This window comes from Equus asinus, chromosome 4 (assembly GCF_041296235.1).
Source record: "Equus asinus isolate D_3611 breed Donkey chromosome 4, EquAss-T2T_v2, whole genome shotgun sequence".
Taxonomy (NCBI): Eukaryota; Metazoa; Chordata; class Mammalia; order Perissodactyla; family Equidae; genus Equus; species Equus asinus.
This window is the reverse complement of record NC_091793.1, coordinates 119,146,234-119,172,210: the sequence shown is the minus strand read 5'-3', so window position 1 is coordinate 119,172,210 and position 25,977 is coordinate 119,146,234. Positions and strand designations below refer to the sequence as shown.

The 25,977-nt window shown below is 36.9% G+C and overlaps 1 long non-coding RNA gene across 14 annotated transcripts in view; it reads right to left on the bottom strand.

The window, feature by feature from the left end:
• LOC106826603 (uncharacterized) overlaps nt 1–25,977 on the bottom strand; it is a 278,032-nt gene that overhangs the window by 54,649 nt on the left and 197,406 nt on the right. For 12 of the 14 annotated variants that reach the window (XR_011502890.1, XR_011502886.1, XR_011502892.1 and 9 more), the window contains one exon: nt 15,395–15,526. The exons of the other annotated variants lie outside the window; for them this stretch is intronic. This is a non-coding gene — a long non-coding RNA (uncharacterized lncRNA). The remainder of the gene's footprint in view (nt 1–15,394; nt 15,527–25,977) is intronic. 14 annotated transcript variants of the gene reach the window in all.

Below are 25,977 nucleotides of genomic sequence, written 5' to 3'. Positions count from 1 at the left end.
AAGACTCCTGACATTTTTGCTCCAAAAGCATTTATCCCCGAAGCCATATCCTCTGTTTCAAGTCACAATGGTCTTCTTACTGTTTTCTCAAACACGTCTCCATCATTCACTATTTCGTGACTGTATATATGGTTTCCTTTTTCTCAGCTACTCTGATCTTCTTACCCACTGATGAACTTCTCATCCTTCAAAACATTTCAGCCCCTTTTTATCTTTGACACCTTCCTGAATTCCACCAAACTGAGGTGGTTATTCTTATCCTCTGTACTTCTGAACACTTTGCATTTCTCCCTCTCCAAGATAACTTTCGCTGAGTTTTAGTGTTTATGTCTGTGTTCCTCATTAGACTTCATGCCATTGAAGGTAGACATACATCTTATTCTTTTTTTTTGCCCTAACTTGATTACAGGTTGGCTCATTGTAGATGTTCAATAAATGATTGATTGACTAAATGAATCTCAACTGAGTTTCATGGTCATCCTGCCATAATGCCTGAGAAAGGAGGGGTCTTTTGACTCAGTGTTATATTTTTCTTCCTATTGAAAGGTGTGCATTTTGAGATTCATGTGTGTAGTATATGACCTACCTTCACTTGAAATATTAAATGGAAGTTTGTAACTTTGCTTCTTTTATCTTGCTTTAGCCTAATTTGTATATGGGTCTTTATAAACGTAAATTAAAGTCTTATGCTATTTAGGGAAGCTGAGATTAATCAAAACCTTTGTGCTTTAAAAAGAATATCCATATTTATTATTTGAATTATATATAATTCTGTTTATTTTAACAGCATTTTTCTGGATACAGTTTTGAATCTCATTGACTAAATGTCCATTTTCAACCCTATCTCATCATATAGCACTCACTGGAGTGTTTTATTTAAAAATGCACAAAGGTATCTTATTAAATAATGTCACAAACATGAAGTTCATTATTATGCAAATGCCATCCTTGGAACAGATTTGTTAATTGCAACTCATTTGCATAATTAATGAACTCCCAAATGAATTATGCCTTCGCAGATTTGTGCAGCATTGTTTTAAAATAAATTATAAAAAACATGTCAAAGGAAGAGTGCTTTCTGGGTTCCCATAGCATTGTTTGAAAATTAATTACCAAATGCTTGTCAAATTAAAATGAGTTTGTAGTTTTTACAATATTATTTTAAAATTAATCACAAAATAAAATGTCACTGCATTAAAGTAAACAACTTGTTATTTTCTTTAAAAAGAACTACAAAAATAGCATTTTCACTTCAATTATAATGTTTGGCATAGTGATTCTAGTGCATTCATTTTGTCTTTATACTGTGACTGAACAAAGTTGGTAGTTGTTAGCATGTGAATGTTTTGGTAAATTGAGATTTAATTCAATTTTATTATGTAGTTTATTTTATACATTTGATGATTAATGCATTGCATATGAACCCGGTATGGGTTTGTTCATGATAAATTGGAGTTTAAAAACATTCAAGGTCACTTAAATCTGTTGAATAAACAGTATTCTCAAGGCTTATTTTATTCGAATTTTGACTTCTGCCAGTTAAAATGATTAAAAGCATATAGCTTGGATATCTTTCTACCTATTCTGACACATAGAGTAGTATAGTGTCTTTCTTCAGTACAGTAAAGGCTTTTGGACACTACTTTCTTCACTCTATGGAAATTCTCTGTTCTTGCACAGAAGGCATGCTCCCCAGTCCTGGATTCTCTGGTTCATGGAAGCCCCATCCACCAGGAAATTAGATGGAAAACACCAGTATACCCAAACAATGATTAGGCCAAAATGACTTCCTAAACAATAGATTTGGTAAAGAGTTTTCAGGAATTAAGGTTTTCGACCAAATACCTTTTCAAAACAATATAATAATAATAATAATAACAATCCCTGTCAGTGGTATGAGAATATCTAACAGGGAAACACTTACTTCAGAAGAAGTTTTTGGGTTTTTTTTAAACAATAGTATCCCCTCTTTGCTCATCTCTCCTTCTCCCTATCCTCCAAACCAAACCAACTGTCTGTGGTTTATATTCCATTTTGTCAATTCTTGACCATGGAATGTAAATCCATTCTGGAAGGTCTTTGTTTGACATGATTGCATCTATGAAAATTGATAACAACCAGACAATAATTCTTAAGTAAAATGACAAACTATTTTGCTTTTATTTTTCATTCTGTTGATAGTGGCCTATCTAAATCCCTATGAGCTCTTCCATGATGCTCTTCCTATAAACTGATAACCATAGCAGTCCCTTTTGAAGAGGAATGTTTCTTCTGTTTCATAACTGGTGTGTGAATAAGAACCTGAGTGGCTCATTAGATGCACGGATTTGACCTTTTGCCATCTGCTATTCAATTCTGGCACAGATACTACTCAAACGCTTTAAAACATATGTATATTTTTTTACAATTGACTCAAATATATCTACTATTGTCTAAGCTATGATGATATCCTGTACACATTCCTTTGTTTAAATACCTTGGGGTACTTTAAATTTGACATCCTTTTCTGAACTTCTTTATCATTATGCTCATAAGTACAGGACAACCAGACATCTAACATAGACTGTCTCATGACTAAAATTTTTAGTGGACCGATCCCACATACTGAAAGGATAAGTTAATTTTCATAGACGAGGATCACTCATTATGAGTATCGTTTACTTTGAGAGGACTGCTACTGAAGTAAAGCAGAAGTGTTCTCAGGGAGAGAATTTGATCCACAGTTTATCTTTAATGAAGTCTGCAAAGCAGTTTCAAATATTTCAGTCTTTGGAAAAATTTCATGTTGATGAGAATAAGAGTAAACAAAGACATGATTTTTGTTGATTGAATATCAACCTTTTATGAAGCTTTGTAAGGGTAACCAGTCTACTCTTGACATAACATAATCTTCATGGCCACTCTCTCTTTAGACTGAATTCATTTTGTATTTCATTAGGCAAATTCTAGAAATTCTAGAAATGTGGGTAGGATTGCTATTCTACGAAATAGATAAAAATCCAAACTTTCTTTATTAAAACTATGGCTTTTAACCTGAGTTTTGATGTCAACGTTATATATATTGGACTTAGGAAAGTGTAGTTTTTCTTTTAAATTCTCTTGGAGGCCTTTCTAGGTCCTTCACAAAAGGATGCTACTGTATTTTCTGGAGCCTTTACCAAGCAGCTTTGCTGTCCAGCTCAAGATCAGAGACAATAAAGCCCAAATCTAACTATTCTCTGTTTCCAAGAGTCCAAAGAGAAATCAGTTCAATGTTACTTTGTAAACCAAAGCTATCCTTTAGGCTGCAGTGTCTGGAATGGAAGGTTCTGATGATTTCTGTTCTATTTATCTAAAATCTGTTCCTTTCTTATCGCTTTTTGGAGGATATTTCTAGGCATTAAATAAATGCTATTCCAAATTTGTATATCAAATATATATTTCAAGCTACAAGTTAGAAAAATGTCCATTTCTCTCCAAACAGGCGATGAGTCATTTTTCTATTATCACTGGGGATAAACAGATCATTTTCTCCAGAAATAGTTTTGGAAAATAAATTATCTTATTTCTAATGACAGAAATAATTCTCTAATACTGGACATTTATATAATATTGCATATATTTAAGTAACTAGAAAACTCTGTGTCTTTGATGGAGGGAAATTTCTTAGAAATTGCTCAACATTATATGAGTAAAATAGTTGAATTGTATTTTTTATTTTTTCAATTATATGTCTAGGTTGTGTAGATACATAGGCAGAAAGAATAATAGGCATTCTGTAGCTTTGACAGTAACATAGAATTTCATTTTCTTATTTTTGTGGGTATCTATCCCCCTCTCTGAACGTTAACTTGAGATTGAAAGACTCATAGGCTTATTGAATATTTATGCATATAATTTGAGATCTTTCTTCCCTAGAAAGTTCAGTTCAAACTGAAATACGTTGTTGATGTACGTCCACCGTGACATGATATGGCACTCTTTTGCAGTTATTTTCAGTTAGATATAAAATATTAATCCATTTGAGTTTGTGTATAGAATGTATTTGGAGGAGGAAGGAACTTAAAGAGGCATATGGTGACAGAATTTTAATTAATTTATTTTAAAGAGAAGTCATTTTAACTTGAAAGGCAGAAAAGGGCTGTCTCTAATAACCCCTTTTGTGACATAGAGGAGGGAATTCACAGTGACTGCAACTTACAGAGAAAACTGAAATCCCTTTATGGTTTGGTTCCTCTTACTAACCCAAAATGGCTTGAAAAGCAAGAAGCTGAACTTGTGACTTTCCTTTGGATTACAGCCTTTTGCTATTAGAGATACCACTCTGTGCTGGGTTTTGGGGAAGAGAATGTAAAGCATGTAAAGACATTATATCGGTGGTTGGCCCCCTGTCATGCAATTTCAGGTTCCCTTCAGAAGAGAAGCCTAATTCTTGGAATTTAAAGAATTTCTTAAGGCTTCTCTACTGAGACTATCAGGTGACTAATATATATATATATTTAAAGTGACTTCTACCTCAGGGGCATTTTAGAGATGTGAGTATTTAGGATCCTATCTAATCGGTATTGTTGTCCTCTTAAATCATTGGATAGCATCAAGAACTTCTACTAATTTAGACTATGTGTACATTATGAAGACTCTCTGTCTCCAGAGTTTGGCAGTGAAAGTTAATCCATATATTCTGACTCTTAAAGGTTTTTTAGTGTCTTCAATTTGGTTCTATCAACTAAAATGGCAGGGAGTGGGGGAAGCAGATGACAAATCACTGCTCCCTGGAGACACCCATAACTCACTCCAAAATCTGCATACTTGTATTTGAACCTTTCTTGAGTGGTGGTCTCATGATTTCCTATTCTGTGGTCAAAATGGTCAAAATGATTCATTGTCAAGTTCTGACTCTCTCAGAGATAACTTGGATAGGTCTCTTGTAACTTGCACTAATTTAGGAAACTTGGAGCTTCAATTCAGTTCACCTGCAGATCTGTTCAACATTGTATTCTCTACTCTGGGCCCAGTGCCATGCCAGTACTTGGGGATACCCATATGAACAACCTAGGTGCGTCCTCAAGCTGCTGACAGTCTTTGAGGGAAACAGATAATTGAATGGGCAATTGCCATTTGATACAGAAAGTTTAATGATGGTGGTATGTGGAAGGCTGCTAGCATAACCTGGAGAGAAGTGGATCTGAGAAGCCCAGAAGAGGCTTTCAAGTGTTCCAGCATCACTGAAATTCACCCTGTATGAAAGTATAATAGCAGAGCTGATGTAAGATTGGTGATTGCTTTGTTCAACACCCCAGCACTGTGCACCATAGGTAAGTGTGGGAACAAAATTAGAGAATGTTACACTAGTTCACTAAAGATAAACCCAGCCCCAGTTCTGCACTAATCAAACTCTTAAGTCAGCCTATGTGCTTTATACTTAGAAATCCCCAAATAATTCTGAGTGGAAATTTTATGGAGATTTCCTACAGGGTACACCACTGACTTGGTTTTCACTCTGATTGGTCATCACTTCCACTTCTCCTCTCATTAAATGCTAAAGTTCTCCTTTCACAAAATCAAATCAGTGCAGGGTTATATATACTGTTAGCTTTCTACTGAATCTCCATGACGAGGAAATCATAATTGCCTTTTTATAAAGCAATGAATAGCTAAAAATCTATCTCTTTTGGTTCATAAAAATAAGTGCTAAGTGCGTTACATACTTTATCTCAATTGTAATAATTCTATTCGGTAATTGCTATTATGCCACTTCACAGAGAAAGAATCTGGTTTCAGAAAGGTAAGGGTCTTTGCCGAAGTCATTAGCAAGTAAGTCACACAAGCAGTATTGTATTTCTGTTTCTATGCTTTAACTTCTGTGCGGTATTAGTCATACAAAATAGCCATACCAAATTCCTAAAAACACCACTATCTTGGTATAGGCTTCCCAGAGTCCTTCTATCATATCTAAATATGAAGGAAATTAAAATTCTTATGCTAACACAGTATGACCTGACATGTCTTTGATATTCAGAAATTCACCAAAGGTGCTAGCTATCAATTTTCACTCAGTTCTCTCCTCAGTATGGAACAACAGCAACAAAAAATAAAACTAAAATCTCCAGCCTTGGCACATTTTTCCAGTGAAGAATACCACCAGGTATTCTTTGTGAGCCCAGCCTAGAGCTCCAAAGGACAGCATGAGTGGTGATTCATTCACATATTCAGCAGATACTTATTAATTAACTACTGGGCATGTGGACTGCACCAATGAACAGATGAGCTTATAGTCCATGTAGAGGAGGCAGATCTGAAAAAATATGTAGACAACAGTGTTTCAACGGTGAAGTACATACAAGTGGTTTGTCTGGGCTTCCCTGGAAAAGTGACATAAAAGCTGAGATCTCAAGAATGAGTAGGAGTTAGTGAGATAAATATGAAAATGAGGTAGGAAAAAGATGGAAGCTGTATTGAGAAAACTGGACATTTGAAGACATTTCAAGGAGGGAAAAACTATGATGTAACTATAGTTCATGATAAATCTGGTATAGTTGGAACTAAGATATCCAACTAAAAAAAGAGATTGGAGAGATGGAATATGATAAATCTGGTATAGTTGGAACTAAGATATCCAACTAAAAAAAGAGATTGGAGAGATGGAATAATAATAATAACAGCTGATATAGATCTGGTACCTACCAGAGTGGGATGCATTAGTCTCAGCATATTACAATGTACTATCTCATATAATATGTATAACAACCCTATGAGGGAGATATTATGAGTATCCCAATTTTACAGATGAAATAATTTGGCCATGGTCATATGGTGAGTAAGTGGCAGAACTTTGAACCCAAGTCTTTTGATTCTAGAGCTCACAGTGACCTCTACTGCCTTCAGATTACGATGGGCGTTTTAGGGAGTAAGAATTTTAGTCTTTATCCTGTGGCCAGGATTCTCAATGTATGCTCCCCATCGCAGAACTACTGAATTAGAAACTCTGGAGCAGACCCAGCAATCATGATTCCACAAGCCCTGCAGGTGATTCTGATGCTCCTTAAGTTTGAAAACCTTTGCTATAGGTCTTGAGAAATCCTGCAACATTTTTAAACAGAGAAGTGATTTAGACGATGTTTCCTGAAGGTTGATCATTCTTATCTACATACCCAAAAGGGAAATCATGGGGTTAGGTCTAATAATTCTGTCTTCAGAGTGAAGGAAGACTTAAGCTTTCTCATTTCCCTCTCTGCACCTACAAAGTCACATACGTACTCTGCCTGACTTACAGAGAATGAGGTTAAAAATAAATGCTACTAAAAGTGGCAGGACTACAGAGTAATGCAGCCTTCTGTTAGGGAGCCTTAACCCGACTGCTGAATTGAGAGAGAGAAAAATATCCTTTGTGATCTTACTGCAAGAAAAATGCCACTAATCTGACAGTTGTGACTTAGATAAATTTTAATCCATCAGACTTGCTTAGGTTTATGGGCAAAAAGAGTGCACATGTAACAGTTATAGATATTATTTCTCATTCCCTTTGACCAAAGGATATTTTTCACTAAGAGTAGCTGCAGTAATAATAATTTTATATATATATATATATTTTCCAAAATATATTGTATTAGAGTTACATAAAATTTTCACTCCTCTAGAAAGGAGCCAAATCATAAGATGAATAAAAATCCAATAACTCTGCCTTTAGAAAGTCACATTCAATGTCAGCTATAGAAGGATTGCCATAGAGTAGTAATCCTCAATTTGCAATCATTTTGTTTCTTTTCAACTAAATTACATCCATTTTGTTACCTTGTAGAAAAGACTTCTTTCCCTACCATTTTTACATTTTAATGCCCTTTAATCTGACTTTTAAGGATTATATTTAGAATACTATGACTTATTTACTGAAACTTCAATCAACCTAGAAACCAGAAATGTGAAAAGCTTTTCTAGAAAACATCCATTTAAAAGTTGATTAAAAATCACTAATGTGAAAATGACTAAAAATGTACATTTTCTCAAGGACACAAGCTAATAAATATCTGAAAAACTAACAGAACAAATGACTGGCTTTCCATTTAACTTAACCTTGAAATAATTTTGAGGATAAAAAAAGGGTTTAATCTTATGCCCATCCCCACCCCAAATTAGTGTGTGAGTAAAGAAAGAGAGATTTCCTCTTTTAGTTTAATGGCCAGGGTTCAACTCGCTGTGTTTTATTTTTAATTCAAGGAAGAAAATGCAGGCTTTTATATATATATATATATATATATACACACACACACACACACACACAATTTTTTATTAAAAAACATTTAATATATCTTATGTAATGTTTCTTATTTAATATGTCAAATATCTCTTCAAGCCAATCTAATAATTTGATAAAAAGAATTTTTCTTCTCATTAACTAATGGCTATGTAACAGTAGGGAGAAGAGAAATGACTGCTTGCTTCCTTCCCACTGGAGACTTCCTTCTCTCTCTTATCCTCTCTTTTTTTGCTTACTCTTACTAGTTCTTCAGGACTCAACCTTAACACCATTTTCCCGATCATCCTTTCCAGACTGCCAACCCCATTGCACTTTTCCCACCAAACCAGGATAGATTCCTTTAAGCTCCCATAAGTTTTCTGTACTTCTTTGCTGCATTTATAACAATTGTAATTAAAATAGTAAAAATCAGTAGTTTAATGTCTAAATCTCCTCTAAAAGTGTAATTTCCCTTAGGACAAGAAGCATTTTTGACTTGTTCCCCATCATATCTCCAGCAAGCAGCGGAAGGAGGAGAGGAAGGCAGGCAGGAAGGAAGGACCCTGCAAGGTAAGGGCTCCAATGGCAAAAAGAGAAGCACAGACCCGTGTCCTAAGCTAACTTTCACAGGACTAAATACCATTGCATTTGGCTACATGAGCTCAAAGCACTCTAGCTTAACCAATTTCTCCACGTTTAGGCGAACTACCACAGTATAATTAGGTGAATTATGTTTATCAATGATAAGGGAAAGGAGATAAAGTTATCCGTCTTAATTCAAGGTGACTAAAATGTATTTTGGAAATTATCGCATGAATAAAGAAACCTCTGAAGGAGGAGACACATTGAGGATACCTACTCAGGAGAGCCAGAGAAGAGTCACTGGGCTGAGGGGAAAACAGCACAGTTGATCTACATCATTAACGCTTGAGTGTTTCCAAGTAGAGACCACTATGATCCAGCGTGCTGCTGCTAAAGGAAGTATGCCAAAGATAGAGTGAAATGAGGCCCATGGAGAACATGCCTGTATCAACAGTCCAGCTACCTTGCCTGTTGCTGCTTAGAGGTGCCAGGAGTGCATGTTGCTTTCACAGCCAGGATATCAGCTTTCACTCAGAATTTTATCAATCAACTTCTACTGATCATCTCTTCAACTACATTTAACGAATATTTATTGAGTACCTACTATGTGCCAGGCGGTGCTCTAGTTGCTTAGGATATGCCAGGAACAAAATAGAAGCAATAGATGTGAAGCACTGTTCTGGGACTTACAGTAACTAACAAATACAGATACTAACTGACAATAAGTACTAAAATGTATAAAATGTGATCCATGCTCTTGAGGAGTTTACCATCTTGAATGAGGGGAAGGGCGATAAAGATGAAAATGGTATCCTACCACATGAGGTAGCACACAATGAGTGTTAGAATGCTTGACACAGAGACTCAAGCATTTCAGATGTTGACTACATGGGTTTTTCAGAGAAGAGACCACTTTGAACTTGGGATTCGTGGAAAGATTCCTGAAGAGCTCAGTTCTAAGTGGGTCTGAGAGCCAAGTTTAGAAAAGCAGAGAAGGGGACTTGAGGAGGAAAGGGAAGGATGGATGCTCTGGAAAACTTATGTACAAAATCTTTTCTTGAAAACCATGTACTGTCTACATTTATCAATTGAACACGTGCTGTCTGCTGGATATTATAATATACTCTGTAATGTGTACTGTAAAAGAGAAATTTCACCCTCAAAGTTTTAGGGACTAGTAAGGAAGTTGTAAAAGTATACGTTAGTCACTAAAACATGAAGTGGAAACTTTTAAGAGTCATAAATATGAGAGGGGCAGATAAAGTTCTACAGCAGTTTAGGCGGGGGAGATATCACTTATAGCTGATTATCAGAGAAGGTTTGATGGAAAACAGTTGCCATTCAAGGGGGCCTTACAAGATATGAACACATGAATGAGAAAATGACTTAACGGCAGAGGCAGGAAAGGAGCCTGATGAACAAGTGGGAGAGATTAGAATGTGGGAGGGTCATTTCAAAGGTTATTACAATAGTCAAGGTAGGGCAGTCTAGGTAAGGATCCAGATATTTGTTGATTGATTTTATAATTGGCCATATCAACTGTCTTGTTCCTCTACCATCTCTAATAAATTATTGTTATATTGTTTGAATCACCAAATCGTAACATAACACAAAATTTCCTTTGTTAACCTTTAACATTTACATCCTATTAGTTTTCTTGCTTTAATTTTGAATCTTTAAGTATTTTTGAATCCACATTTCTTCATCAGATTTGATTATTGTCTTTATTAATGTTTAATATTATTCTTATTGTTACGACATGATTTTTGACATGCATTCCCTTAAATAGTGGTCACTGCTCATTTTTATCTATTTTCACCTTGTTTGCTGAAGCCCCTGCATCTGCGGCTTCTCTGCACCCGCTCCCAGACTTAGCATGTTACGTGTATATTTCTAATGGTTTATTTTATAGCTTTATTGTATATGGTGAGTTATTAGGTTAATATAATCAGAATAAAATAATATTGAAATATAAAACTCTACTAGAATTGTATGCTAACCATCCCACGTTCTGTCTCTGACAGTGGCACCAAAGAGAATTATGTGAAGTAGCTGATTTTCCTTTCTGAAGCCAACTTCAGAAAGTTAAGGATGTACTTGAAACAGTATAGTTTTCCGCCATACATTTTTTCTCTGAAAGGGTCTGATGTGTACTACATGAATAGTGATGTGAGGGTGACCTTGGCAATGTGTGAAGGCAGCAATTTTTTGGCAGTGCACTAAAATCTTTGCTAGTCTCAGAATAAATTATGTCCCCATCTGTGTATGTCCACAATGGTAGGATATCTGACACAAAGGGGGGAGGAATTGAGTATGAACTGAGCAGAAGTTTAGAGGGGAGGACAGGGCCTTACTACTTGGATCCCCTCTGCCTCTCATGGGGCCCCCACTATGCAAAACAGCCCTAGAAAAGCCAAGAGGAAAATGAATGGAGGAAAACATGGGATTCCCTACTCTCTCTGTACATCCATTCTCTAATTCAAAAAACACATATTGATCACCTACTCGGTGCTGGGGACATAAGATGAGTTAAACTTCTGCCATGGACCTTGACTGCTTGCAGCCGATAATTTAGCGGGGGCGACAAACATGAAATGAGTCATTATGAGTTATCATATCATTACAATTGTGACAAATGCTACAAAGTGGAAGTGCAGAGTGCTTTAAGGGAGGATGACCAGAGTACCATGCTGTGGCAGCATCCATCCTCAGAAGAGAAGAAAATAGAGCCACTTTTGTTTAAAGTATAACAATTACTATCTGAATGCATTATAGAATTCTGTTATCTCAGGGCCACAGTGGGATAGATGATATCACAACAATGGCAAGGAATTTAGAAAACTTTGGCCACATGATAAACGATGCATGAAATGTTATTGTAAAGATGACAAGGAATCCCTGGAATTTTTCCTCCACAATCTTTCAACAATATATATTTCCCACAAAAAGAAGAAAATCTCGTGTGAAATCTTATGCACCTGTGTGGCTAGTCAATTATTCACAAAGCATCATGGATCTGCTATAGATTTTCTCTACCTAATTCCGTTAGACAGTCAATTTGTAATGCTAAGCAAAATGTGCACAGGAACCTTAAATATAGCATTGCAGTATTCTCTGAACATCCATTTATTCACTTACTGTGAGATATTTAGAAGAATCAGATGTGCACACACATCATCTTAGCACATGTCCATCTGTTATCTAGAACTGCCAATAAACGTATCGCTTAAACAGTAGTGGTTAAGAATAGAGACCCTGATAATGAGAGAATCTAGGAGTAGATCATACAAATGATCACAGGGATACACAAAGATAACTGCCAGAACAGCCACAAAAAACATGATAATAGGTGCAACTCTTGACTACTTAGTCATATGCTCCATTTCTAGGGATTCTTGAGGTAATTTGTATTGTTTAAATTCTTTCCAAATAAATGAGAAGAAGAGGAGTTAGCAGTCGTACACCACCAGAAGTAACTGAATCCTACAAGACAAAATCCAGATTTTATGAGCCCCTTTCCCTCACCCCTTGGAAGTGAAGGCTACTTTTGCTCTTTACACAATAGGTTCATCAAGGCTCTTTGGTTGCATTTGCTAAAAAACTGAATCTGGATATATTATTCTTGCTAGCATTCTTGAACTCCAAGCACCTCTAGCTGATATTCCTTTCTTAGGCTATAGCAGGTTTGTGAGAGGGGCCCTGGCTTAGTCAGAAAGGTAACTCTTCTTGTCTGAATTAGGGTCTCTAAGATGACAAGTGCAAAAGCAGAATTTTGGGGAAGTTCCCTGTTCTTGCTATACCTGCCAGTATGATCAGAGTAAAAAACAGAGCAAGAAATCCCTTCTCAAAAGCACCCATAGTCCCGGGGGTCTCCAGACAGAAATAGATGTGCTTCTGGCTTTGCGCTGCAGCAGAAATAAACCAAAGGAGCAAATGACACATCTTCCACAAAAATAAAAAGATTCCCATTGTATAACACTCTTTCTATTGTCATCCCAAATTACCATAATATATAATATATGTATAGTGGTTTTCAGAGCATAGGGATTTTCACTACCACATATTAGCTCAGTTCTGTTCCCACATGGCTGGAGTTAGCCACACATCCACCCTACACTTGGGCAGTAAACCTCCTTCCAAGTTGTTAGAGCACTAATCCCCATATTCTTTGTCAAATAAAAAACTTCTTATCTGATGAGATTGGAACCCACAATTACTTGTTTAACCAAAAAAGTAGGTTAAAGCTGGACATCTTAAAAAACAAATACACATAGATCTTAACATATTAACTTAAGAAATATACTCATTCATTTGCCAAACTTCAAATGTAGGGCCAAGATCATTTCTTTGGTGTGGGGCCACTGGCTGGAGATCTGAGTCGATCTTTTGCACAAACAAATCCACATGCATCCTCAACATGTGCCAGTAATTCCATTTTGTTTGTTTTGTTTTTATATCTGAAATGAGAACTTAAAGACAAAGACGAAGCAATTCAAAGCAGAATCTATCTAGATTTTTCTGATGTTTTCCCAATCTTTTCTGTTTCTTACCTGCACTTAATCTGAAAGCAGTGTTAAAGACATTTTCAGAACTTTCCAAAGCATTAAATTTAGCGTTCACTGAAATAAAAACTCTTTTTACAATTACATCTTTTGTTTATTTCATAATTAAATTTTATAATTTCAAAATGAGAAACATGTGGCATAGAAAAGTTTGAGAATAAACACAACTGACTCGTGTTAAGAATAAAACTCATAAAGTGGCAGCGGAGGTGTGCTTATCCTTGAGAAAAGCATATTTTCACAAACATCTGGGTGCCGTGGGGCAGAAGGACTGGAGAGAGTGAGCAAGTCCAGCAAGTTGATCGAGGGAGGGGTCTAATAGGAGGACACCCACGGTATTTGTTATATCCCAGGTGCTTCTCAAGAGTTATTGTTGGGGATAAATTAGAACCAAATTTATTTAAAAATTATTTGATATTTCCTCATTGAGTATAAGTTTTCAAAACACAACATTTCAGTCCTATTGCTCACCATGGCCCAATGCCCCTATTCATACAAGGAGCACCAGCAACTCTGCTGGCCAAAAAGTAGTAGACCCTGGCCTGTGTGGTATTACTTTAAGAGCTCCAGGAATACTCCACATTGCACCCGAATATTTTCCTCACCTGCTATTGATACCTGTCAGTCTTCTACCTTGGAAGCTTTATTCACTTAGTCCAGTGATTCTCAAAATTTAGGGGACATAAGAATTGCCAAATGAACTTGTTAAAACGCAGATCATAGGCTCTGATTAGAGATTCTGACCATGTAATAATGGGGGAAGCTCAGGAATCTGCTTCTTTAACAAGCATCCCAGGTAATCCAAACACCTCTCTTAGAGCTATTCTGACAAACAAAACTTTGAACGCTATTCAAAGTATCATCATCAAGGATGATGCCCTCTGTCTTTTGACTCCAGCCATTCTTGACTACCTTCGGTTCCTGAACAAACTAGAATCTGTCTCTCTTTAGGAGCTTTATATAAACCATTCCCCCTCCAGAAATGATTTTCCTGTACTTTTTGGACTAACTCCAACTTCTTCTTCAAGTGTAAACATCATTTCCCCAGGGCAATTCCCTGCCTCTGTAGACTAGGTTCACAGCCCCTGCCATACACTCCACTGCCTCCCTTCCCTCTCCTCTTTAAACATGTACTGATTTTGTTCAGTGTCTGTGTCTGTCTTTTCCCACTTGCCCCTACTTCCAAATCATGCTCTCCATGAAGGAAGAAATCATATTCGCCTTGGTCACCATTACATCCGAAATACTCCTTGTGGTGCTGGGCAGTAAGTGGCCACTCGGCATTATTGAATGAGTGAAAACAATGAATGAATGTTAATATGCAAATCTCTTCATGAGAGGCAATATTACCCGCAATTCCTCATTTAGCTGCCAATTAGATCCATTGCTAAGAACAGGGTTTAATAGGGAAGAGGATATTTATTTTTGGAAAGAAACAGGAGGCTATGAGATTAAAAATGGCTCACACTTCAATTTGCTCTAGAACTGAATTGAGAAAAAATGCTACTGCCTGTGTTGAACCCGGGTGTAAAGACCTCATCCATTCAGTGCTCATGTATGGTCTGCAGATCACTGATGACTACGTATCCTTATCAGTACATGTTCTTATTAAGAATTATTAAACACTAACCATGTCAGGGGATTGGGAGAGGCTCATGGAAATCACCCCCTGAAGATCTTGGGGGAAAAAATGTGATGCTTAGTTAGAGATTAGTTCACTGAATGGGGCTCTGCCATTAGATTCTGAGGCATTCAGTTGTAGCTATTAGCATGATTAGCCAGAATAGAAAAAAAAAATGGAAAAAAATTATTTTCAATTGATCTTTATTCATGAAGCCATCCAATACCATTAAATACTGAGGCAATACACATTGCCTACTGAGTTCTAGGTAAAATAAATAAAACAAGGCCCTGTCCTCAAAAGGTTTTTAATCTGGTTGGTGATTGCATCAGATGTTTAGGAAAATAATGATTATACAACAGTAGACATCTGTTACGTGTCTGTGAGGTTCAGTTTATCCATACTGGGTTCACTCACGTGTCTGAATGTAATCTGGGAGTAAACTAATCCAGGCTGGTCTTGGCTGGATCAACTTGGCTCCGCTTCATGTGTCTCTTGCGCTCATACTGGGATCAACAGGCCAGTCTGGGACCGCGATTTACAGCAATGCTGAAGCACAAAAGAATAAACCCCATCTCATAAGTGCTTCTTCAAGTCTCTGCTTCCATCACATTCACTGATATCCCACTAGCTGAAGCCAGGCACGTGCCTGGACTCAGAATCAAGAGGCAAGGAAAATACTTCACCTCTTGATAGGAAAACTGCAAAACCACATAGGAAAGGACGTGGATAGGAAGAGGGGAAGAAGAATGGCGGCAATTAATGCAATCTACTACAGTAGTATAAACAGCGAAACAAAAGATTAGTATCCTGTAACAAACGTTGAGTGTCAGGATCAAGCAAATTAAGTTTATTTCTTTATTTTCACATTCTGTTTTAGCACAACTCTAGTGACCTATTTTAAAACCACAGCAGCAAGTCAATATGTTTGCTTAAGCTTGCCTACTGGGTCAAATTTAAGATCTATCTGAAGAAACAAGAACTCTCTACAAACCCTTGAATCTAAAGTTTGCTTAACCTTAGGAAAACATCAAGCAGCAAGAGTTTTAATAGCAGGGGATAATATTTATGGAAGAAAAGTGCCTTAATGCTGTTTTAAAGCTACTAGGTATTAGAATACCACAAGGAGGTTGCTCTGAATCGTGTTTCTATTCTTTATTAAGATGCTTTGTGTAATTAGTAGTGTTTCTATCAGAATAAATAGTAATTTGGAATTCATCCAAATTAAACACCCAAATGAAAAGGGAACATTAGTGGTGAATAGAATGTTAAAAGAGTCAAACTTCTCTAGGGTAGATATGTCTGTGCAAGTCGGCACAATTTAAATCAAATCTGTAGAATCCATGTGGAGTAAAGCAGAATAAATAGAGAAGTCTGTGGGAGGAGGAACCAGGAACTCTGACAGACTTCTAGCCAGAAGGGAAATTCACTTCCAGTTTTATGAAAACTCTAAAAATCAGACTGCATTCTGTATACACCACTGTGAAATTTACATTGGCATCTTAAAAAATAAAACAGCAAATATATGTAAAATGAATCATTATTCCTTTTTTCTTGCTTAGAATCTTATAGTTTTGACAAAGGTGGATGCTACAAAATGGAAAAAGTAACTTTATCATATAATAACACTGGGACTACGGGACTTCTATAGGGAAGGCTGGTTGTGAAAGCATTTCCAATATCACTTACCTTAAGTATTCAAGAGAAGGGACTAGGCCACATTACCTGGATCTAATTTGTTACTATGCCGCCAGCACCATCTTGCTTCAGTGTCGTTTGTCAGAGAACAATGAATTGTCATGCCCACACACAGCCACATTGCATCTAGGTAATGGTGATTGGTCTGTGACATTCAAAATTAGTTCCATACAATGTCTAGGAGAAAGTGAACGTGGCAGTCCTGGCCTACGCCTACCATAGCGGCACATAATTGCCGGCTTTGGATAATATAAATAAATATAGATATTAAGACCTTATCGGCTCCTACAAAATACTTCACAAAAGAAGAAAGGCAGGTGGCAAAACAAACACACATAAAATTTCCCAACATCATTAGTTGCTAATTAGAAGCACAATGAGATACTACTACACATATACTATATTAGCTAACATTTAAAAAACTGAAAATGCCAGTGTTGGCAAGGATGCAGAGCAACTAAAAGACTCATACATTGCTGATGGGAATGCAAAATGGTACAGAAACGTTGCAAAACAGGCTAGCAGTTTCTTGTAGAGTTCAATATACACCTACCATATGACCCAGCAATTCCACTTCTAGATGTTCACGCAAAAGAGAAAAAGACATCTGTCCATACAAAGACCTGTATGAGAATGTTTACAGCACATTTTTTTCAAAATAGCCAAAAACTGGAAATAACCCAGATGTCCATTAATTGGTAAAGAGATAAAATTCTGGTATATCTATAAAACGCAATATTCATCACTAACAAGAACAAGCTACCACCATGCGCACCAGTGCTGATGAATCTCACGATCATTATGTTCAGTGAGAAGCCAGTCACAAAAGGCTATATACTTTAAGATTTTATTTATGTGAGAATCTGGAAAAGGCAAAACTATAGGGAGGGAGAACAGACCAGATATTGCCACCTGTTGGCAGAGGTGAAGAGACTGACTACAAAAGGCCATGAAAGACCTTTTTTGGGGTGATGGAAATGTCCTGTGTCTCAATTGTCATGGTGGTTACATAACTGGTTACATTTGCCAGAACTTATCAAAGTGTAAAACTGAACATGAGAATTTTACTGTATAAAAAATATATGTTAATACGACCTTAAAAAAAGGCAAGAAGGAAAGAAACAATGGTAGCTTAGACCAGGGCCAAAAGAGAGGAAATGAAACGAAGTGAAGGAGTAGACAAGAGGTTGACCAACATAGGGACATAGGAGGCTCCCAAACTCCGCTCCTCCCCATGGACATACTGAATGTACAGCTACACACAGAGCAATTCCCTCTGAGAGAAATCCAGAAACTAGCTGAGCAACTCCTATACATTGGGTGAATGAGACAATACCCATGAAATAGGAAGGAAAGGCTGAGACACACTCTCGCCATAAACCCCACCCTGGGCACAGTACCATTCAATGCAGAGGGAACTCCTAACTGCCAGCTTCTCTCTGAGGAGTGAAGGGTTTGGACCTCACACTTAATACCCTTAATTTTTAAGACTTCCATCAGAAGGCATGGGTTCCCAAAACAGATAGCTCTGAAAGGTAATGAAGTTTCCATCCACGAGACCCACAAGACTATAGCAAACAAAGGAGCTGTTGTTAATAGGCATGTAAGCCCTCACCACAGCTATTCTCCCAGGGTCCGATGCAGAGGGAGCAGACCAAATCACCCACCTCCTGGGCATTCCTGAAAGGGGCCCATCTGAATACTTTGCAAGTGGCTGACTGAAGGTCTGGCTTCTAATTTAGCACACTTCTAGGGGCTGGCTGCGATCCTCCCCGGAGCCCAGGGAAGTCAGGGGATGCCTCCCCTGCCATCTACCTGTAGCCTGCTCCAAGTCACCAGTAGCTCCCTGGAAGGAACTTGTACATAAGTCTGCACCCCAGCTTTTTGCAGCTACTTCCCAAGAGACAGGCCTCCAGATTGCCTGGTTCTGATCACCAATGGGGCTTCCATACATGTGTCCCATGTATAGAGTAACCTCCTAAACATTGGTCTTGGCAATGATCTTTTGGATTTGACACCAAAAGCAAAGGCAGAAAAAACAAACAAGTGGGACTTCGTCAAACTAAAATGCTTCTGCTCATCAAAGGAAACCATCAACAAAATGAAAAGGCAACCTATGGAGTGAAAGAAAATATTTGCAAACCACATATCCAATAAGGGGTTAATATCCAGAACAGACAAGGAACTTATACAACTTAATAGCAAAAAAATAAATAACCCAATTAAAAATGGGCAAACGACCTGAATAGACTTTTCTCCAGAGAAGCCCAGTATCACTAATCATCAGGGAAATGCAAATCAAAGCCACAATGAGATATGGGATCACACCTATCAGGATGACTATTATCAAAATGATAAGACGTAACAAATGCTCAAAAGGATATGAAGAAAAGGAAACCCTTGTGCACTATTGGTGGGAATGTAAACTAGTACAACCACTATGGAAAATAGTATGGTGGTTCCTCAAGAAATTAAAAATAGAATTATTATATGATCCAGCAATCTCACTTCTGGGTCTATATCCAAAGCAAGCCATTATCTTGAAGAGATATGAACTCCCATGTTCACTGCAGCATTATTCACAATAGTCAAGGCATGGAGACAATCTAAGTGTTCATTGGCAGATGAATGGATAAAGAAATGTGGCATATGTATATAATGGAGTATTATTCAGCCTTAAAAAAGAAGGAAATCCTGCCATTTGTGACAACATGGATGAAACTGGAAGGCATTATCTAAGTGAAATAAGCCAGGCAGAGAAAGATAAAAACTGCGTTCAATCTCTTATATGCAGAATCTAAAAAGAAAAAAAAAAATTGAACTCACAGAAACAGAGGGTGGAAAAGTGGTTGCCAGGGCTTGCGGGGTAGGGAAATAGGGAAAGTTGGTAAAAGTATACAAACTCAGCTAAAAGATGAATAAGGTCTGAGGATCTAACGTATAGCATGGTGACCATAGTTGATAGCACTGTATTGTAGAGATGAAATTTGCTAAGAGAGTAGAACGTAAATGCTCTCACAAAAACAAAATGGGTAAATACGTAAGGTGATGGATGTGTTTTTAGATTAGAAGAATCCTTTCACACTGTACACATTTATCAAATCATCATGATATACACTTTAAATATCTTATGATTTTATTTGTCAATTATACCCCAATAAAACTAAAAAAAAAAAGGGAGTGAATCGATGATTCTTATGTTTTGGATTGAGTAACTAAAATCAAATAAGATAATATTTGTAAAGAATTTAATACAGGGCCTGACAGATAGTATGGACTTAATTAACTCTTTTAAACTCTTGTCATTTTTAGTTTGCCTAAGGAAAAGTTTTTTAGTAAAGACAGCCCAGTATGAACAATACTGAAGAACTAGCTACAACTAGCATTAGAGAAGCTTAATTTTGTCTCTTAAGATTAGTATAGTTTTTGCTTCCTTTTTAACAAAGCTTTGTAGAAGAGCATATAAAATGTCTATTATTAATCACTTCCTCCAACAGATAATCATTGAGTGGCAGACATCATGCTACATTTTGGGGATATGATCTAATAGTAAATAAAATACCATCCCCACTCTCAACAATGAACTTGGAACATAGTAAGTGAGATTTACAAGTAAACATGTAATGACAAGAGAGGGGACACCTACTGTAATAACTGACCCCTCACCAGAGACTAAGGGATAGGCAGCCAGAGAGTTTTTATTATGGAAATTCTAAGTAAGCTGAAGATCTAGTGGGTAATTATGAGTACACTGGAAACAGCAGGTGATATTGGGGTTGTGGGAAGATGGGAGGGAAGAACATTCTAGGTGAAGGGCAGAGTTTGTTTGAGAGCCCAAACACAAATGGTGCCCTGGTGCATTCCCAGTGTTTCTACAGTTAAGGATGGAGGACAGCTGGAGCACACAGAGTTGCACAGAGTGAGGCTGGAGAGGCAAATAGGGTCCAGGATAAGTTGGGCTTGGTAAACCATCCTAAGAATTTTAAACTTTACCCTTAGGACAATGGGAAGCCATTGAAGCGTTTTAAACTAGGAATGATCTATTCTGATTTGCGCTTCAGGAAAATTACATTGGCTTCAATATGGAGTACTGGAGAAGGGGACAAACCAATGGAAGGACTAACAGAGGTAGTGTAGTGGGAATGGGAAACGTGAAGGATTCAACAAACTCTTGTGAAGGAATAAAATTCATGGACCGATTGGACATCAAGCCTGAAAGAATGGCGATAAGCAAAAATAATGCCCATATTTCTGACTTAGGTAACTTGGAGGATGATGATGCTAATTATTAGAGCTGGGACACATTCGAGAGGGAGGCTGTTGGACGGGGAGATGACGAATACATTTTGGGGGATCATACTATAAAAATGTGAGTCATATGATATACCAAAGCTTTTTTTTTTAAGTAAAATTTTCTTATCTTCTGAACTTTAAATCCCATAATGTTAAAAACCTTTAAACTTCTTACTTTACAAATTATTTTCTTCCTAAGTCTGTTGGCATATTTTTATTATCGGAAATGGATACAAAGGACGTTGGAAGCAAAAACCTCTTTTTGCAAAAATGGTGATTCATGGCTCACTTTCTTCCTCTTTCTTTTTGTGCTCATGAAAGAAATCAGCCACATATCTGAGTTTTAGGCTGAATCAAGTTTTACCTTCCTGAAAATTGCTCTCTTTTTTCTTTATTCAACTTTACCCATGACTTTGTTTCCTTTCTGCATAGCTTTGCAATTATTGTAATGTCCTTCTATCTGAGGACAGAGATTATGCTTAGTTATTTCAAAGTACCCAAGTGCCTTGGAAAATCCTATAAATTATTTGAGTACTTAATCAGTATTTGCTAAATGACTAAGAAGTCCATATCCTGGACTTGCTTATCTAATAATTTGGCTTCAAAAGTGATCCCATTTTAAAAAATATTCACAAGTTATTTATCTGACAAAGGGTTAATCTCCATAATATACAAAGAACTCACACACTCAACAATAAAAAATCAAACAACCCAATTACAAAATGGGCAGGGGACATGAACAGACACTTCTCCAAAGAAGATATACGGATGGCCAATAGACACATGAAAAGATGCTCATAATCACTAATCATCAGGGAAATGCAAATCAAAACTACACTAAGATATCACCTTACACCTGTTAGAATGGCAAAAATATCCAAAACCAAGAGTGACAAATGTTGGAGAGGCTGTGGAGAAAAGGGAACCCTCATACACTGTTGGTGGGAACGCAAACTGGTGCAGCCACTATGGAAAACAGTATGGAGATTCCTCAAAAAGTTAAGAATAGAAATACCTTATGACCCAGGCATCCCACTACTGGGTATCTATCCTAAGAACCTGAAATCAGCAATTCCAAAAGTTCCATGCACCTCTATGTTCATCGCAGCATTATTCACAATAGCCAAGTCATGGAACCAACCTAAGTGCCCAGCAACTGACGATTGGATAAAGAAGTTGTGGTATATATATACAATGGAATACTACTCAGCCATAAAAAAGGACAAAGTCGTCCCATTCACAACAACATGGATAGACCTTGAGGGTATTATGTTGAGTGAAATAAGGCAGACAGAGAATGACAAACTCTGTATGACTCCACTCATAGGTGATGGTTAACATATGGACAAAGAGAACTGATCGGTGGTTGCCAGGGGAAAGGGGGGTGGGGGGAGGGCACTAGGGGTGAAGTGGTGTACCTACAACATGACTAATAATAATATAGAACTGTAATTTCACAAGGATGTTAACTTTAATAACCTTAATTAAAAAAATGGAAAAAAAGTGATTCCATTTTTTTTAATAATTTTGTCAAATCCTTTAGCACCAATCTGTATTATTAGAACAGATACTGAAGTCTTATTCTAAAAATCAACCTTTATTTAATCTGTTTGACCTTATTTCCCTTATTTTCTATTTATTTAACCTTAGTCCTTTTAAAAATTCATGAGAAAAGAACATCTATCCTTCAAAATGCTCAGTCAGCCTGATATTAGAACACTTTAGCTGTTGTTGTCTAGGGTGTGAATGAAGGGGTGCGTTTTTTGGGTGGTGAGACCACAATATATTTTCCCAGTGCAAAAGGACCACCAAAAACATAAATTGTGAAAACCAAAGTGCATGACTTTACTCAACCATCACACATCAGTTGCAGAGTTAATGTGCTAGTTGAAGCCACAATATGATGTAACCAGAACTGTATGAGAACAGTGTAATCAGAATTTGAATTGTGTTTTGGCATTGGCTATAAATATGACTTGTTGTATACTTCAAACTGGCTCATTTTAGATTCACTGCTCTTTCATACTTTTCTGATACCTGAAAGAGTCCTGTTTTTCCTTTTCCTTTCTTTTTAATTTATGCTATCTGATTAAGAAAATAGTGCTTTGTGATTTGGGTTCTAGTACAGGATTTAGTCTACTAATATCCATGCTATCTGAAAAAAAAAATCCATATCTTCTATCCCAAATGAAAGACATAAAACGTAAAGAGAATGACACTGAAACCAAGTGTTCACCATGAGTCACTACTGAATCTGATATAGCACAGAAAATAGCTGCAGTAGCTGCAAAAACATCAGTGTTATCTGATACTCTTCTCTGGCAGCATGGCGGAGTTCTTGACTCATGGAGGAATTCATTATGGTGTTTGGGAAAAAAAGAAAACACGTTCTAGAACTTCTACCTAACAGTATGTGTTTTACAGGGGTAAGGTAGCTTAGGAATTAAAAACCTATGGGTAAAATTTGTTATACAATGTCAGTAAAACACCCTGCTTGTTTGGAAGTATCTCTTTTCAATATCATACAATTTTCTTTTATAACTTATGTGTTGCTGAATAGAAAAACATCAAGAATCACTTGACTGTATTATAGCAATTATGAACATGGTCAATTGGTATATGTGCTTCTCCCCTAGAATATGTACTTGCATGAAGAAGACCCCTTAGCAGAGCCTAATTCATGCCTTGAATCTCAAATAATTCAAAATTTGGTCCTATTCCATGGCCTACAGATCTTCTTGCGTAAAAATTAGGTGACCTCAAAACATTTCATATATTGGACTTCATAAAATGGGATGTGTCCATTAATAAGTTTTCTATACTTGAGAAACTGTATATTTTAAACGTGATTTAAAAGAGCTAGCCAACAACTGAGTCAGGATTAAATTCCTTGCCTTTCAGATTTAACATGCAGATGGACTCTGAAGTTGGCCAGGGAGGGACAAAGAACTGGCTTCTGAGTGGGAACTGCTTATTTTCTCCAATGGCAACACTCCCAAAAAGAGTAAGAAAGGCATGGGAGATGTGCTCCTCTGTGAAATAAATTAGGTGTTAACCTATCTCTGGTTTGGTTCTCTGTGAAATAAAGAACCTATATCAATTATTTTCCTATGTCACCAATTATCTTCTGATAAGAAAAAATCCAGGTTTCTGAAAATATAAAGTTTTGAAATGGCTCTGTGCCCAGCAAAATGAACTTTTTGGTGTTTAAGAGAGTGCAGAATATATAGAAATACTTACCTGATGATTATAGGGAATGCGGACTGAAAGTTTACCATGTGGAATAAAAGAATTATTTGACCACGATAGACAAATGTGCTGGGCGGTTAATGCAAAAAGAATGAACTTCTGGATACATTATTATAAAAGTGAAGAAGACAAGAGATGGAGTAAAAAGAAGGAGAAAATGAAAGCCTCAAATTAGAGCAGCTGCGCAACGTGAAGGAGTCCACCAGTACTTTGTGTCAACACCAATTCAACACTTCTTTAATGTACAAAGAGCCCCTCCAATGAAAGTGACTGTGCGGACAGAGAAGCCTACTCTAGAGCCGACCTATAAACGATAGCAGAGAAAAAACAAACATTGCAGCACATAAAGGGTGATGAAGCATCAGAGTTCATACAACTCAGCCATTCCTTCTCAAGAGACCTGGATAGTCTACCGTTAGCTCTATTTTGATTTTACTGGGTTCAAACATTTTATATCTTTGAAACTCTTTGTTCAATTAAAATCATATGTAAAATATAGTATCTGCAAGAGATAAAAATAGAACTTCTTAGGTTATGGGTAGGAGGTGGTTAGGAACCCAAAGTCCTAACCACTAACAGCCATTTTTTCCTCCTTTCTGTATGTGCCAGCTCCCCAGGGAAATTCTGTGGAATCTCTATGGCTCTGAGGAGCCATATGATGGAAACATTTAAAAAGAAACTTCGCATTTCGATCATATAGATTGAAAATATTTTCTGTTCAAATTAGACCTACTGTTTGTTGACTCCCTAGATCCCCGAGAACAAAAAGAAACTTGACAATTGTCAACAACCAGTTAACATGGCACACTCAACAAATCTGTTATCACTGCTCTATTCCTTAAAACTCCTAAAATGATAATAAATTATCATCATCATGCACAAAGACAAAAGAAAACAAAAAAAGAGAAGCCGATGTCAACAATTTGAGGAAGATGGAAAGTTGAAATCTGTAGGTCCCAGGAAAGTGAATTGATTCATGCTGCAGAACCCCAGCCAGGCTCAGGAACTCAAGGCACGAGGTTCTGAAGGTGGGCTTAAAAAGAGGGGCTTTAAACAAGAGGATTGTTTGAGCTAAGCAACTACCCCTCAATTATCTTTCTGAGAAACAAAAGGTTTAATCTCTAATGAGGCCTCAGATTCAAAGATATCTTCCTGTAAAAGAAGTTTAAAAGAAAGATGTACTTTCTTTCAGCCCTTTTCCTCTATTTAACTTTCAGAAGTGGAAATGGGTGATTCCATATGGAAATCCTAAAATGGTGGCTCTGCACCACTCCTAGAGAGTAGTCAGTCCAGAATACAGCAGAGAATGGAGGGCCAGAAAGGCTTCTCCGGGAATGATACTTCTTCTTATTAGCTTTACAGTACTTTATACAATTATGCATATGTGTTAGCATGATAAAAGTCAATTTCATTGAAAATAAAGAATGTTCAATGCTTGATTAACTTTCAAGAGAAGAGAAACAGAAACATCGCTTTTGAAAAATAAACTTCTAAAAATCATTTCTTCTTGTTCTTTGAAAAATAATAACCTTCTCACTTATGTCTTGTCTAGATTAATAATAAAACATTCCGTGTTTTCAATAACTACTTTGGAAGGGGAGAAGTGATATGAAAGCTTACAGGAAAGTAAGAACTAACAATAACAATAGCTACTCCTATTGTGATGGATAATTCACCCACAGATAATTCAGATCATCTTTTACCATTCAAACAGAATCCCTCATTTGATCATGTATTGCCCAAACTGAATATTTGGACAC